The sequence below is a fragment of the Zonotrichia albicollis genome, chromosome 1 (genome assembly GCF_047830755.1).
Source record: "Zonotrichia albicollis isolate bZonAlb1 chromosome 1, bZonAlb1.hap1, whole genome shotgun sequence".
Taxonomy (NCBI): domain Eukaryota; kingdom Metazoa; phylum Chordata; class Aves; order Passeriformes; family Passerellidae; genus Zonotrichia; species Zonotrichia albicollis.
Window position 1 is genome coordinate 124082494 of NC_133819.1, and position 17760 is coordinate 124100253.

The 17760-nt window shown below is 35.6% G+C and overlaps 2 long non-coding RNA genes across 12 annotated transcripts in view; one reads left to right on the forward strand and one right to left on the reverse strand.

Moving 5' to 3' along the window:
• Positions 1 to 13980, reverse strand: part of LOC113459393 (uncharacterized) — a 77529-nt gene extending 63549 nt beyond the window's left edge. Inside the window, exons 1-3 of the long non-coding RNA XR_012582899.1 lie at positions 13863 to 13980; positions 7768 to 7948; positions 6332 to 6421 (exon numbers count right to left, since the gene is read on the reverse strand). This is a non-coding gene — a long non-coding RNA (uncharacterized LOC113459393). The remainder of the gene's footprint in view (positions 1 to 6331; positions 6422 to 7767; positions 7949 to 13862) is intronic.
• LOC113459262 (uncharacterized) overlaps positions 1 to 17437 on the forward strand; it is a 49448-nt gene extending 32011 nt beyond the window's left edge. For 9 of the 11 annotated variants that reach the window (XR_012582890.1, XR_012582896.1, XR_012582895.1 and 6 more), the window contains 4 exons: positions 3498 to 3537; positions 4742 to 4815; positions 10262 to 10365; positions 11415 to 17437. This is a non-coding gene — a long non-coding RNA (uncharacterized LOC113459262). The remainder of the gene's footprint in view (positions 1 to 3497; positions 3538 to 4741; positions 4816 to 10261; positions 10366 to 11414) is intronic. The other 2 variants (XR_012582898.1, XR_003380539.2) reach the window with 2 other exon arrangements.
• The last annotated feature ends 323 nt before the right edge of the window (positions 17438 to 17760 follow it).

Here is a 17760-nt window from a genome sequence, read left to right on the forward strand (position 1 = left end):
TCCAGCAATGTCACCCTTAATTTTTTTTAATTTATAATGGTAAATATATTATACTTAATGTGTATATATATTATAATGTCAAATTATATGTTTATTTCTTTTGATTTTTACTTCACTTTTGGTAATGTTCCCTTAATTAAATATAAAAAATTCAGGTCTGTGGATATTTATTAAAAAATCTCAGGACAGAAGCCCTCCAGCTTCTTGCATCATTTAATTTCATGGAATTGAATGCTGTGCTGTAGTCAGCATATTTATTAAATAAATACATATTCCCTCCCAAAAAAGAAAGTTTGAGAAGTTTTTTTTTCTGTTTTCTTTATAGTACTGATGAAAAGACTTTTCTGTTTTTATAGGAAAACAAAGTAAACAAATCATCAGTATCATTGTATTCCCATCTGCAGCTCTCTTGCCTTGATAGATTATACTGCACCAGAGGAACCTTTGCATTGCCCACATTCTAATGTCAGTAATTCGAACTCCAACTTTACAACAGGTACAACTGGAAAAAATGACATAATCAATGTTGTGACTCCTTGGCTTTACACATGCAAACTGAAATTGCTCCTGAGCATCCCAGTAAGGCTGGCTCAAATTGCAACGTTTTGCTTCTTAATATTTACAAAAAGTTGCCATTGAATGGCTCCTGAACACCAAGGCATGTCCTACTTCAAGCAAATGGGGAAAGCATGCCATCAACCTCCTGGTCTCTGAGCAGAAGGTACAAAGAGGGAAAAGTTACAAACGCTGAAATATAAAGTAGGAAGGTAATATAAACAGCAGATGTTGCGAAAGACAATTAAGCAATGTAGAAAGGAGCCTGGAGAGTGCAATTAGAAACAAAGTAACTGAAGACAGGCAGCCAATAGAGGGTACATATTCATTTTTCTTTCTAGAGTTCCTCTGCCCCTTGGGAACTTCTACATAATATTGGTGGGCAGATATGATTCCAGGCTTCTCCTCTTCTGAGCTGTCAGGAACCAAGCTCTCTAAACTGGAAACTATTCCAATTATTGGAGTTTTTTTCCAGAAGTTCAAAAAGGAATAGGAAAACCGGAAAATCCAGGTCATAACATTTTTATTCTCCAGTAACATAACCCAGCAATTGCTGCTTTTTAGTCGATAATAGTTACTTTTTATTTTATAAGTCAATCTGGAATACAGAAGGCTTTGAAGTGCCTAACACTTATGAACAACCTCTTTTGGGGTTGAGGGAGGGAAAAAAAACAACTCCTGCAGGATTCCTGCTGGTGAGAGTGCTTCTGGAAGAAATGGTGTTCCTTTGGATAGATTGCATTTTTGGGGAAGTTAATGGGAATCCACTAGGGTTAAGAAAAAATTGCACAACTCTTTTATAACTTTAGAGCTTACAGTAACAACAAAACAAGTTATTTAATGAGTGAACAAAATGCTCATGCAGGTAAAATACGGGCAGTTGTGAATCAAGGACAAAAAGTCACTCCAGCTGTGAAACATCACAGTGGGCAGTAAAGGCACTGTGAGCAAGAAGGTTTGAAAAATCTGTTTGGATTGTGAAGGAGTTTGTTTTTTCAGGGAAGAGTAAAGATTTTGTGCAAGAAGTTTCCTTTTGGTGGTGAAGCCCTGAATGAAGTATTATGTGCTAAGTTCCTTTTCAAGAGAGATGAAGCATTGAAAGGACTTTGAGGAAAGATGGAGAGAGCTACTTGAAGCTTTTGTTTTTAAAACTGAAAACACAACCAAATAGTGAAATATTTCTCTGTTCAGTTGTGAGCTTATTTCAGGAGACAGTGGGTGAACGATAATGTGGCTACAAGGGAATCTGGTGGATCTGATCTGACCTGCAGAATACAGAGATGTTGCATTTGTGTTCTTCTCCCTGTGTTCATAAGCAGTACTGGACACAATGAGTACTTACATACAGTAATAATATTAGCCATTGGTATGTATAAAGATTTTTAGAGGAATGAGATACCTGTTCAATAGCAAGCATTTCAGGTAAGTAAAGACAGCTAATGGAAAAAATGGAGCAAATGATGTGAGATAAAATAGGAGGATGCTTTTGAGCCATCTGACCTATGCTAAAGAAAACAAAAGAAATGGGATGGCAGGGGGAGAATTTAATGCGTTAGGTAAGCAAGTCTGAAAAGGAGGAGTCTCTTCAGAAGTATTCTATGTTTTTGATTGTCAATAGCAGGTAGCAGAGGAAACGATTAAAACTTGGACTATGAAAAAACTAAAGAGAAAAATGTGTGGTAGAGAATCTAACAATGAGGAAAACTGAAAGCTGATCAGAAATAGAAAAAAAATGGAGTTTGGAGATTTGGAATTCAAGACCTGCAGAATGTGAAATGCTGAGGATAGAACAAAAATACAATCTCAAGAATTGAAGGAATTGAGAATCTACAAAATCAAACATAGTAAATCAATAGAAAGTTTGAAGGAAAGTTAAAGATTGTTAAAAATGCAGTAATTAGGAGCAAAAGTCCTATCCTAGATATTATCTTTTAAGAAATATAGGACAAAAAAGGGTGCAAAGACAGAGAGGGAAGACTGGAACATTCCCTAGGTTCCTTTTGGTAGACAGAGACAGAAAGACAGATGATGAATGCTTGGAGTAATCTAAGGTGCAGAGGAGCAGAGAGAATGATATCAAAGAGGGGCAAAGAAGTGAAGGATATAGCTGAAATCAGGGACCATAGTGACAACAGGGGAGAGAGAGGTTAGGGAGGGAAGGACAAATCTGTGAGCATCACAACCAGAGAGGATAGCTTGGAGATCATAAATACAAATGAATGAAAAGCTGTGGAGGGGTGGTGAAGGAGAAGAAAAGGTGATCTGATAGAAAAAGCACTAGAATTTGAAGATAAAAGGAATTGGATTTTTGGTTTTGTTTTGTTTTTGTTTTTTGGGGTGGTTTTTTGGGTGGTTTTTTTTGTTGTTTTGGAATACCAGTAAACAGAGATATTTTCCCACTAAAGAGGCAAATTTATGTCTGCACACTAACTGACCAGTTGAAATTTATATATTCAAGGTTAGTGAGTAAAAAGTAGGCATTTTATTGGTGTTTGCCTGTCCATGATGCATCCACTTCCAGCTAGATGTTAATACTGTTTGTTAATATCTTTCCCTGATGGCATGTGACTCTAATTTTCTGAGTGTATCAGATCTGTTTAGCACTGTCCAAAATAAAATAGCATGAAGATATAAATGCTAATGGAGAAAGTGCACCATGGGGAATGTACATCATAACATGAAACTACTTTCTTTATGTACATGAGCTTTAAGCAAAGAATCTTGGGGTTTGATTAAGGTTTGATTTTTTTCAGCATACTCACTCCCTAGATTTTTTTCTCCTTACAGCTTGCTGTATGTCACGTACTACATATAAAATGAAGCTCAAATTGCTACTTGCTACAAATTAAGCTGAAGAAGATCTGTGTCTGACCATCCTAAAGCTGTGAATTGAGCTTTCATGGATGGATGATTTTATTTCAAGTCACTTCTTTTCATTACAGTTGCCCCAACTATGGACTTCATTTCAGAAGGGCTTAAGAGGTGAGTGCAGGCAGTTTTGACATAAGTTATATGAATAAGTGTCATGGTGGGGGAGTTATATCAGATATGAGATCAGTATTTGTGTAAGGGGAAACTGCACCACAAAAATAAATACCTGAATGACATGAATATCCTAAAAAGATTACAAAAGAATAGAAGACCAAATGTACAGAAGTCCAAGAAGACAAAAAGAATTCCTTAGAATCACTGAATTCTCACATGCTCACAACTTTTAAAGTGTGATATTGCACTTTGATGCATATGTCTTTAATACATATAACTTGGATATGATACACTGTTATTAGAGACTTATCATGCCTGATGTGCAATGCAGAGGTGTTTGCTTTGATGAATTGGAATTTGCTGTCATGAATCCAATGGCAGCAATGAGACACATCACTACCACTGGCATTCAGAGGCTTATAGCTATAATTACCCTATATTAATACATGGACATATACGGGACAGAAGCAAATCTCTCTCTATTTGTGTCCTCCACCACAAAATTCTTATTTCCTTCAATGTTTTATACAGCTTATGTGTTTCAAACTTAATTCTGCACATCAAAATAACACTTAGCCTTTATAGCTACACTAAGTGCTCATATCACTAAACATGTATATTATTCTAGACTTATTTCCATGAGATTTATGCATACTGTATAAGGAAGCAGAAGAAGAGAGAGAGAAGTGAGAATTTATTCCCTGCTTAAAAAGGATTTCAGCTATTCAAAAGATCTGAGAACAGTAGAAAGAGAAACATAAAGGAAAACTGTAAACTCTAGGAGCTGCATCCTTTGTTACAAGATGCATATTCATTGGAGAAAAAAAAAAAGCTGGAAACCCTTTAAAATTGCACATATACAATTTCCAGCTGCTCTTACTATTCTGTATGCCATTCAGTTTTAAAACAGACAGCTTGACTCTGTTTATGCAATTTTAGAACTGTCAGACTCTCCCTTAGAAATAATATAAATGCAGCTTGTGAAATGGCTTCAGATATGGGAAGCCACAAGGATTTGTATGGATTTATAAAGTTCTTAAAGTCCTGTTTAAAATTTTACAGAAAGAAAAAAATCCCTCTTTGTCCATAATTCTAGAAGATCCGGGAAAGTAAATGTACCAATTTCTCTTTTTGCACAATGTTAAAATTACCAAGCAAATTTTCACTGTGTGATTGATTGCCATACTCTTCCTTTTGGTAGGTTTTCGTGAAGATCAGAAGCAGGACATGGTGCAACCCAGTTTGGGAATTCAGGCAGATAATATCTACACCTGGGTAGGTGGTATGTCTAACATATAGGAACATGATGTAGTCTAAGAACAGCCTGGAGACCCTCAACAGGGGGGCTTGCTTGTGGTATAGCTTGCAAACCTGCAGGAACTGTCTTTGGTAGCTCAATCTAGATGTTTATGTCTGGGCTGCCCAGACAAGCACCACACAAATTGTGACTTTCATGTGGATAGAAGGAAAACAAAAGGCGTGAGAACACTGTGAAATGCTGTAGAGACCAAACTTTATGAACAGTTAGGGAAACATTCTTAGGGAAACATTCACTAATCCTTCCTTCCTTCCTTCCTTCCTTCCTTCCTTCCTTCCTTCCTTCCTTCCTTCCTTCCTTCCTTCCTTCCTTCCTTCCTTCCTTCCTTCCGCCACTTCCGCCACTTCCGCCACTTCCGCCACTTCCGCCACTTCCTTCCGCCACTTCCTTCCGCCACTTCCTTCCGCCACTTCCTTCCTTTTAGCTAAATTCAATAGAGGTGTTATACTTAAAAGTGTCCAAACCTATACTTAAAAGTACCTCTGACCTCTGGTATCTTACCACCATCCATTTTGTACAAAACTGTTCTGAAAATATTTACATTTATGAATTCATGAAGTATCTTGCAGCTTCATTTCTTTACATGTTTGGGTTTTAGAAGTCATCTTCTTGTTTTAATGCAAAACAGGAACACATTCCCTCCACTTCCCCCCCGCCCTCACCCTCCTGAAACAAACTGTGGCTTTATGTTTTGGTTTTGGGGGGAGTTTAAGTTCTCCAGAAGTAGTAGGGGGGATTTCTGGTGGTTTGTTTGTGAGTTTTTAGTTGGTTAGTTGGTTGATTGGTTGGTTGGGGTTTATTTATTTTAAGTTATTCTGCTTAATATTAAAGGTATGTTACACTACCTGCATATCTTGCTTGTGACATACTTTACCTGATTCACTTTTTAATTTGTCTAAGCTTGTCTTATCACCAGTGATGTAGTCTGTTATTGATTAAATAATTCATTTAGCTGTCCCCAAGATGACAAATCAGCTTATTGTCATGAGAAAGTTGATATACTATACTTTGTTTACAAAGGTTGTACAACAGTCAGAAAGTAATGTATAACTACAACATTTTTATAGATTTTACATATTATGTACATTTCACTAACAGTTACATCCAACAATAAATATATTTACATGATAAAAATTGAAACTGGCACTAAAATAACTCACAGTTATTGGTTGGGTTCAAAGTAAAGAAAATCAGGAAAAATTTGCATGGTGAATTAGCTTATGAACCTTTTAATAATTTTTTCATGTTTGCTAAGCTTTCCCATTTAACCCTTTAAACACTGCTTTGGGAATGCACAGAAATTTCCTCCCCCTTTCTAAACTTGTGAGTGTAGTGTATATTGCATACATCCATAGACACATCCCAATTTTGCCTTTCTGTATGAACTTCTCACATGTATTCCATGGGTTAAGAAGAGTTTATCTTGTTAATTTTGTGCTTAAAAATATAACTCTGTGTCTAATTTGACAATACCTTGAAGATGACATATTCTTAAATTAAAGTTCTAAGAAATCCTGGTTTTTCTTCATCCTCCCCTTCTTCACTCAGAATACTACCCAGAATCTGTATTAACACATTGAATAAAAAAAAATTATCATTTTTATAATTACATTTTCTGTAAGATCAGCCAGACACAGTTTTAGTCTCTGCTTGTAGAACCCACACTGTTTCAGAGGCTGTTTCAGAAATGAGCTTAAGAGGGCTTTCAGAATTTGGATAAAATGAGAAATGAAAGGGAGCACAGCAGAATTAGAGGTGTGTTTAGCACATTACTTCCATGCTGATAAAAGTGCCAAATACAGGAGTGAAATATGCAAGTAATCATTGTCAAGGAACAGTAAGAATGGCAAACTTTTTGTATTTGAAAATTGCTCTTTCTTGCATTTGGGCCTTGTACACTTCTTCATCTCCTCAGTTAAACCAAAGTATAAATGCCTTGCTTTCAATGTAATAAATTCATAGAAACAAAGGAAGGAACACTGTAAAATTTTCAATATTTTTAAGGTATTCCCTTTTTATACAGAAATGTATTTTACAAATGTTGGATAACATCTTTTTAGCAAAAAAGATGCTGGAGAAATTAACAAACATGCTAACCACCAAATATATGTTGAGTTAATCTTCAAGTGCAGTGTGATAGGAAGAATTTTCAGCATTACTAAATAATCAGCAAAAAATGTGCTCAGGCTGCAAGTGTAAAATATACATACTGGAAGTTAAGAATTTTGGAAATACACTATTTCACTCACAAGGTATTTTTTTTCATTGCATTTTATCTATGTATTAATTTTACATTTAATGCCTTTGGATATAAAAAAAATTGACCTGTGATGTTCAATAGACTATTACAGTTCCAAAAATCATGTTAATCGCTTTAATTTTTAAAGGAGCAAATTTGGGTTATTTTTATTGCCTGTGTCACTCAAAAACTACATACAGTGGATTTATAAAGATGCATGTTTATGGATGCCTGTGTCTACTGACCTACTGAATAATGTACCTGAATTTATACATTTTAATACTTATATGTATATGTTTGTGTATGTTTACTAAACATGTAAATAAGTATTTTCAAGTTATTATAACCACCCAAGTTTTTTCATAATGTCAGTATATTCTCACAAGTTTTCAGTGTTATTTTCCTCACAACATTTGAAATTTTTTGATGCATATCATTCTGTAGACCCCTCCGGTGGATTCAAATTATATATACAGACTTTCAATTTATATTTTTGTCATTTTATAAGGCTTTATACACTGTGCTTCAGTAGAAACAATGACTCATAGGTGAAAAAAAAATTAAAATACATTTTCATAAAAAGGGCACAAATTATTGATAAACACATCTATGTTTGCAGATTGGTTATTTCTCAGAGGTTATTTGGGGTCATAATTGTAAATCTCATTACCTTGCTTGAAGGAGAAGGTCTCTTTCATTATTACGGTGCTGAGGTCCATATCCCTGAAGCTAATTGCAAGGTATTGCTTCAGAGTTCTAATTGTTTGCCATCAAAATAGCTGTGTAAGCTTGATTAACAGTGTTCAGCAACATTCATAATAGTCCAAGCCTGGTCCTGCATAAAATAGAAACTGGGAAAAAATCAATAAGATTTAATAAGATCAGGAACAATCACTTACAATAGTACATCAATCACACAAAGTAATAGGTGCAGGATTTGATAGGGTCCTGAACTGCCTGAGAGATTCATAACCAGTACTCGTTAATGATTTGTTCATTTGCATTTTATCAATCCAGCTACAGCTGACAAGCAGAAGGAGCAGTAAGGAAATATGTTGACTTAAACTCATCAGAGTTTGCAATTAAAAAAAACCCCAGATAACTTAATAGGAAAATCAGGCATTGCTATATATGTGGAAGGTGTGTGTATATACATGTGTAGATGTGCTCCTTCTTGCTGCTAGATTATAATAAATTCTCACTCTATTGTGGCTATTAGTATTCCCATAATCCCTCAGAAAGTCTGCTTATGTCTGAGAAAAAGTACAACAAAATATAAATTTTTAAATTCTCCTCAGCGCTTCACAATGTTTCTTTCTCATTGCATTTCACATAGTGTATTGCCATCACAATATTTAATATGAAACATGCATATTGTCTTGTTTTCCTACCTTTTAAATAAATAAAGCCCTGGGCTTTGCCTTGGGCCAAACCCATATCAAACACAAAACCAATAGTAATGAGATGGCTTTCTGGTGATTATTATTTAGCATTATATCCTATATCAGCAGATTTTATGTCTTTCTAAAGTAATTAAGTTTTGTTTACTATCTGAACATTTTTTGAAATTGTCATGAATAAACATCAGATCTCATTTATCCAGACTCTTGCCTGTTTGCAGTGCATCAGTCTGTTTTTGAAAATAAGAAACCCAGAGCCAAGCCAAGCTAAAATACTACAAAAACCCCCACATGAGCTGCCTTGTGTGTGGATGAGTTATTTAGAGAGTGATCTTGTAGGTCTATCTGCAGACTGTTTGTTTGCCTCTATTTGTTGGGTCCATTTTGATGAGTGTCTCATTATAAACCAGATTACACATCTCCCTTTTCTGAGGAGCAGTTTGCTCTGTTAGATGTAGTAATTCTAATTTATATCCCAATTAATGTGTTTCCCTAGTATATAGTCTTTTCTTGTCCTTGCACCAGATTTATTTTTCTTAACAGACAAAACCTTAAAATACTGTCTTTGGTTCTCAAGAGTATCTCGTGACCCAGTACGTGTGTTGTTTATTTGTACAATGCTTTTTTTGCTCATTTTAGTCAGCTTCTACATTTTAAAAGGAGAGTAGAAAATTCTTAATCAATATGTGCTCCTGTCACATCATCTTATACTATGATAGCATCTAATACCAGTACAAAGTCTGGGCTTCCTTAAGACATGGTTTAAAATGGAGATTGTCACACAGCTGTATGATATGGAAAAAATTTAATTTGGGTTTTCCATGCTACATCAGGCCCTTTGGCCTTGGCAACTGTAATGGACCCCCTTCCCAGGTTAGGTGACACTGTGATTTTTGAGGTAAAAGGATGACTGAATTTACAGGCTGACTGATGCTGTGATTTTAAGGTTGCACCATGACCACCCCAGTGGTATGTGTTCCATGGAGAAAGAATTGGCAGGTTGGTGGCTTTGTCAGAAAATTGGCTCAATCTGTAATGAGATTTCAGAAATTATATTCTCTAAACTACTATTCTGGGACATGTAAAAACTATCAGCTACTGTATTAATCATGGATTAGTTGTAATAACTATTAATTTTATAGTACTTTCAAATTTTTTATAACTTTACAAATATATCCTGAGCTGGATAATTAAATCCATGAGCTGTATTAAAATTGGAGTAGCAATAAAAGAAAGGGAATTATTTGCTACAGTAAGTCTTGAGAAAAGGATATTCTTTTTCTGATTCTGAGCTGACCGTGAATAATTTGTGGCTTTTAATAAGTATGTTTGCTTCATCAAAGGGCTCTTTAATGAAGAAATACTATAGCCTCTGAGTTTGCTAGATATTCTTGGACAAAAATATTAATGTGGCTGTTAGATGTGTGTGATTTAAAGCTATGCTATTCATTTCTCTGAGTAGGTTTGACAAAATAGTCTCCTTGTCAGCTGCTCCTTCAGCCTGCCCTGTAAGTCGTCCCTGAGTCACAGATAACCTGTAACACCTAAACCATCAGAGTCATCAACTAAATTTAAGCCCAGGCTGATTTCCCCATTCAGTTAAAGTCTAGGCTGCAGAGTCCAGCAAGAGCTAAAATGTGCCACAACGAAGACTCTATCCTCAGAAAAAGGCAACAGAAATGTCTGGAGTATCTTTCCCATTTACTGACAGATGTGAGCTAGCACCTTCAGTATCAAGCCAGGTTTTGCTTCTCCTTGATTAAGCTTTTTCAGGAGCAAACCTTCATCCCTGAATGCTGGGCCAGCAATGCGGACTGAAAACATCTTCAAAGAAGAATACTGCCCCAAATCCTTGAGAAAAAGGCCAGGTATTTTTTCATTTCAAATCAATTTCTTGTTTTCAGATATATGCATGCATGATAACCAACTGTAATCTTTCTGCAATATGTAAGACCTTGAGGGGAAAAATGAGTGACTCATGAAATGGGGGTGGATTCCTGTTACCTGGCTGTAGCTGGGGGCTCTGCCTTTTATTGGGACTTCCAATCCTGGGAAGCCCTGAGCCCCAGCATACTGCAGTATTGTCTGGCACCACCTCTCTGTCTCTGTGGCCCAGGACAGACAGAGCCTGGATTTTCCTAACCAAGACATGGGATCAGAGAAAGGAAACCTCTTAAATGGCCTGGATGTGTGAGAAAAGAAAAAAGGAGCAGAGACATATGTCAGGCTTAGAGGATGGAAACATCTGTGTGACATAGACACACCCACCACGTGCAGGAATGCCCAGTGATTGACAATATGAAATTTTTAGGATTTATTTTTAATGAGTGTATCGCTGCTTGGATCCTCAGAGGCAGTAGTTATCATTTTGCTCTTAGGGGCCAGATCCTTGAAAGAAACTTTTCAATCAATTTCACTCTTTAGAGAGCTTAAAAACAGGATCAATAAAAGATTTCCATAATTTCAAGAACCAAGGGGGTGAAAATGGAAAATTCACAGAACTTGTTATGGAGAACAGCTATAGGAAAACTGCAAAATCACATGCAAAAAATCTATGCAAAATCGCTATGCAAATCACATGAAAAGTGAACATAAAACCAAGTCACTAAGTATCTGAAATGCTGAATTAAAAGTGGCAGTTTTTGTTTACTCTGATTTTTTTTCATTCTGCGAGAGCTACATTATTTACCCTATGCTTGTTAAGACTCTCAGAATCTAAAATTACTATGTTGGAAAACTTTGTTCTTGCTAAAAAAAAACCCACCAGGCTTTAGAAGCACTTTTCCTTGTCTCTTTGCAAAGTGCTATATTAAAAAGTGATTTAATATTGCTGCTGCTGAACTTTTAGGTGCGACAATATCACATTATTCTGGACTTTAGGAGCGTCTAACTACACTATATTTCTGTTTCTTTATAGAAAGAAGTGACTATGGAAAGATCTCTAAATGTTCTGAGGAATAAGAAGCAAAATATTCCAAACTGCACTCTTCCATAGGAGGAAATAACAGGAAAAGCGAGATCCAGTTCTAGGCAACTGCTGGTCTGCAAAGACACATCACACTAGAATGTTTTCTAACCCCAAAGAAGAAACAGAAAAGAAGGGATTTCATCAGTGTGCCCCTGATTTGGGCATCAGAAAGAAGCTCAGACCAGTATTATATCCTGTGGCTGACAACTGGTCCATACACCAGTTGTGATATCCACAACCTTTGCAAATGAGAATCAGGGTTTACCATGGCTACAAATCAGGTATGCAGACCAAGTTGAAAAAAAATTAGCTTCTGTTTATGAAATTCTAAATGTTATACATGTTTTGGAATGCATTTTAAGGCCTAGTTTTGAAATGAACACACTAAAAGTAATACAATTTCTGAAGACATCATGTTAGCTAATACCATTAGCAACCAGAGCTTGAGGTCTCTGTCTCTCAGTGAATTCCAGCTTGAAAGAATTTCTGTTTGACTTGTGTTTTTTCAAGTTTTTCCCCTAGAATACTTAAAATATAAGCTTAATTTTCTTCTTTTCTTTTCCTTCTTCTTCCTCCTCTTCTTCTTATTTTTTTTTTCCTTTTTTTTTTTAAATCTTGTCACCATGTTGTCATTTTTTGTCATGTATATTATTCCAGAAGGATTTGATGTCTGGAGTGATTGCATAAATCAACTCAACTATGTCACTACTTATAAGTTTGCAATATGTTAACTCTCTTCATAATTTACATAATGTTTAAATAATATACCTTCTTTTTCCCTTACCCCTACATTAATGTGATTAGAATCAGTGGAAGCGCTATAATTTTCTTGTAACGTGTGCTTTCCACCTACGCTTGCTTATTACAAGAAGTATCGTTTCTAAAACTAGCAGCCTCTGATCAGTTTAGCTGTCAAAAATTATTTTTTTCCAAGAACAAAATTACCTTATAAAATATATTATTGTTTCTACTTAGTATTCCTGTTAAGATAAACAAACAACAGAAAATTGTTGCTTTGTCTTATTTATTTCCATGTTGGCACCTAACTGTAAGTAGTAGTGGAATACATCTTCTGATATATTATGCAATTAAATTGATGGATGGTTAATTGAGTCAGTATGGCACACCATATGTGTACTCCTGACCTGAATGTCACTGGTCAGATTAAGGCTTCACACATTTGACCAAAGAACATATGCTGTTACTGAGAATGTGGCTCTAGATAGAATGGGGATTTTAGTACATGGAAAAAAAATCATCATAACTGGCTTTGCTCTTTGGTTGTTGGAGCCCTGGCTCCTCAGGAGTCCAGCTGTAAAGGACTTTAAAAATAATGAAAGTTATTAATTAAAAGCTTACTGACATCATGGCCATTAACTTTGGCAGGCTCTTTCATTAATTTATTTGAGGTCTCTTATTACATGACATATCCTCATCATAGCGTTTGTGCCTTTGTACATCAAGCTTGAGATCTTATTGGCTTTTAATTTGAGCTTAGCCTTTTCTATTTTTATCTCAAATGCCTTATTTTTTTAAAGAAATAAAATATTTTCCTTATTGGTGGGCATGATACATATGCAAGCAATAAAGTAGCAGAAGGAGGGGAGCTCATAGACCTTTAATGACAGTGACACATAGACATCAAAACACATACAGATTCTCAACAGAAACATTCTTGTATATATAGTTACATCACAGTTACAAATAATGGTATTTTTAGAAGTGCCTTGCTAAATCATTGTTTTCATGATGATTAGTCCTAGTTTTTGGCAGATTTAATATTTCTGTTTTATCTTATTTATCTAAATAATATTTAATGACATTGTATTTTTTGTCAGCTATTTTGCATATTTTACTTCTAAACCAGGTATTATGGGAGCTATTTTAGCTTCACAAATGTTTTAAAGTAAATTATGTTATTTTGCAAAATTATTGCAGTAGAACATACATCTGAGCAATAATGTTTTATCTTTGACATTGCTTTGATGACTCATCCATTTTGACAGGTAACTGCTTTAAAGCTATTTAGTTTGCATCAACACTGAGATAAAACGAGACTTGAACAATATGTACCAAAGAAGAAAAAAATATACTGTCATTACATGGTTAGAAAAAACAAAGATTTGTAATGGGAAAAAACAGCTAATAGGGAAATATCTTTGATTCAGTCATTGCCTATTGTAGCAAACCTGCATATTCGTTGTCCACTGACTTAACCTAGAAAAAGAGTAGTACTGTCTCTGCTGCATAATTTGTTACTGCCACTTTGAGAAAGATTATGATAATGTACATATAACAAAATTGACAACAACGGAGGAGTCCTGTAATTTTGAACTAAATTCAAGGAGGCTGCTCTGAGCATAAGAACTAACAGTGTCTTCATTATGATTAGCTTACCTTTTCAAGTGTTCTGCTAGGAACCTCTATCACGTAAATTGAGGCAGGAACTTTATTATCATCACTATAGCAACTGCAGGGAAATTTATTTCAAAACAGTTGGCTACCTGAAAATTTTCTCGTGATGGAAAGAACAGCAGATGATATATACATTTTAATTCATTTTCATTTATTCCTGTTTTGAAGTGTTCCATAAATGAGTAAAAGGATTTTTTCTTGTTGTTGTTTTAAAGACAAGATAGCCAGTTCCATCTTAATTTTTTTTCCTAATCCATCTTTTTTTCACTAGGAGCAAAAAAGAGTGCTGAAGGATTTTGGTTCTATCATTATATGTAAAACTTTAATTATGCTAAGATATGGAATATTTCAAATTGGTCATTTAATGCACAATTCTCTTCATTATTTAATTTTTGAGCTTAGCTGTTACCTGGCTTTTCTTTTGACTTTGATCTTAAATCATATAACCGCTCAGCAAGAATGGTGAAGCATGCTTTTCTTTATTATTTTCCCATGGTGTTATTATCTTCTGTGCCTAAAGAAAAGGGATAACTGCACAGATGTATTTTTAGGGGATGTGAGGAAACTGTAGATGCACATAGAAATTGAATGCAATTACAAGGAAGTGTCTGTTTTTTGTCCATGGCAGGATAGATCCCATGTTCACACTTGCAATTTTTCATGCACAGCCCCCATTTTGTTGCATTTCTGTAATTACAGAGCTAGTATAATGCTGAAAACAATGGTAATGCTTCGGAAACTGGCATCAATCTTTTATTGAAAATGTACAAAGAATTTTTTAAAATTCTTTCTGCTCCATGATAGTTTTATTTTCTTTAAAATGAAGAAAGAGAAAGGCAGTGTTTTGAAACATGGGTTTCATTAAATAAGCACAGAGAAATGGAGAAATATCTCAGCTGTCTTGAAAACCTTTTTCTCCACAAAATATAAAAAGTGTAAAAATTCTTATTATTTATGCATTGTGTCTGGTGTTCCATTATGAAAGTGCAGTGTATCTCAAAGGTACCCCATATAACACACTTCAGTCACTGCTTTAACCAATGCCCATTTTTTATTGAAAAAGACAGTATAAAATTTACTGCAATCTGCATTAACAAATAGATCACGTGATGGGGACTTCTTTAGCTCTCTTTTACTTTTACATCTTACTTGTAGCCAAATTTCTCTCAACTCCTCCTAACAAAGAAGAATATTTCATGGTTTAGATTTCTGTGGGTTCTTCCTTCTACTATGAAATGGAAATATGTTAATTTTCTTTCACAGACAGGAAGGCACTTAAAGAATTGCTGAAGATGAGAATGCGAGATTGAATGTAAAACAGTCAATACAGTTGAATATTTCAGGTACTTCGCATGAGGCTCATTTTCACTTGATAGTTTTAGGAATCTCACCAGGACACCTACCTAAACAGTCAAGTTGTCCTTAGGTCCTTAAATAATTCATTGGGAAAGATTTGCCCCTCCAGAACAGAATCAGAATTGCTCTCTGAAAGTACATTTTTTTTCTTCTGATGACTGACTAGGAGTCTATTGTACTCTTCTTTTACCACCCTTAATTCTCTAAAAAATTCATCAGGTCAAAATATTTTCACTCACAAACATCTCACATCTGTGGAAAGACAGAATTTTCAATTGCAATATGTTTGGTTGGAGATATTTTGTTCAATATACTTTGGCTGGTTGGTCATTTGTGGTTTTGTTTATCAGGAGGCATTTTTTTGTGGTAGGGTTTGTTTATTTGTTTGTTTAGTTGTTTGGCTGGTTGTTTTTGGTTGTATTCTTTGACACTTTTTTGAATCTACAAGCCCTTGAAGAATATTAAAATCCCAGGAGGCCAGACCTTGAAATCATTGCTGCCAATGGGAGTTTCGCCAGTGACTCTCCCAGGATCACTATTTCACATTTTTACACAAATTAAGACTCAATAAAGAAATGTCCTTGGAAATGTGACTGGAACAAGTCAGGGTAACTATGTGAATGACCAGAGATTAAATTAGTTTTCAGGGCAGCTTAATAGTTATCAAAAGAACATCCATCATTAGGTATTATAATCCATAAACACAAGTGATTACTTTGTAGGAGAAAGCGCTAGTGCTTTGAAAATCTATCTCTAGGCATTGAAACAGCCATTGTAAAATGTTGTTCATCTCTATGACAGCTTAAAATATTTTTGGAATAGAGATCTCAATTTATTAAGGCAAAAGATCTATACATTAACGTATTTGGGCCAACTGTAGTATCTCACCGAAGTCCCATCACAACCAGCCTCACCCTACATTGATTCACTGTTCTGCTAGCATGTACACACTTGAAGTGTTAGCATTTCTGCTACCCACAGAAAGCCAGGTACCTGCTGGCCAAAAGTGCCTCCACAGGCTCAGCCACTTCTTCCCCTTCCCCTCGGGCTTTGACTGCCTCTTCTTGTGGGACCTTGGTCAGAGCTGCAGAAGGAAGAGCCTGGATGGGATCTCCCACCTTCCTCCACCTGAGATGCTCCCCCTGGATCTTTGCTGCAGCCAGTATTCTCGCTGTTCTGATCCTGACCCTGACCCAGTGACCTGATATTCTGCCTTGACTGAACCAGGCCCATCAATGGGGACTAATCTGTGATGCTTGGACATATGCTGGCTCTGGTCCCTGTCACTGATCCTGCCACATACATCTCACTGGGCACAACAGGATGGCACCCCATGAGCATGGCACTGACTGATCAGCCCAACCATCACCCATGGGCCCTGACTCCAGGCCATTTGCAAAGCACCCTTCTCCTCCTGCTCCCTGGTAGTACAACTCCCAAGTGCCAGCCAACCTGAGATCAGAAAGCAGTGCTCCAACTGTTCAAGAATTTCTTTGTTTCCTTTCACTCTTGGTGACTGCTTTGATGAACTTGTATCTGGAAAGATTTTCCTATGTATAATGTTGGGTTTTGGTCAATACATAAGAGACAGAATGTATATCCTAATTTAGCCAAGAATATGTTGTTCATCACAAGCATAGAAAAACTGATTGCAATCTGTTTTTTTGTTGGATCCAGTGACTTGAACCTGAACAGATATACAGTCCCTTTATGTCCTCAGTTCTCATATATGCTTTTATGAGAAAATGTTCCATTTGACAAAGCAGGCATTGTGCCAGAAAATGAATGATTAACTCCACAACCATAGGATTAAGGTGATTGTATGTTATTTTCACTTAGGAATTCCAACTTTGAATTCTGCTGTAATAAATTTTTGTGAAGAACAGAACACTCCCAAAAGAAAGACTCAGGGTAGATGCAGTCAAACACAAAGATTGTGGCATTCACCTGAGATTCTGGAACCTGGAAAGTCACTGCTTGAACCTCACTTTTCAAACACAAATAAAGGAAAGAAGCAGCACTCAGTTGGCCATCTGAGGAAATGTGAAGGGTGTGTTCTCAACAGTTTGTCCTCAGAGTCTCTTTATGAGGATTAGAGAATGTGTTGTGATGAAGATTGGAAAATTTAATATATTTTGTTTGGAAATCAAAGCTTTTTCCTGTCTGTCCAAAGAGTTATCATCATATTCTGATGCACAAAAAATGCCATCTCAAATTTTAGAAGAAAATAAAAAAAAAAAAAACACAGTCTGAATTTCATGTCTGATCTCTCTTCTTGAACTTCAAATGTAAACTTTGTTATAAGAAGTCCTTTTCAACATTTCTGGTTCTCTGCCATCCTCTAACTCTTGAAATGTTGGAAAAGATAGCTCATGCATAATGCATTAGGTGAAAAGTCTATAAATTTTTTGCTTTTAATTCATTTAGGAATCAAACTAATTTCATTTTCCTCATTGAGTATATTTTTATTCCTTGTAAAACAATCATTAAAACATTCAAAATAATAGAAGTGGAATAAGAAAGC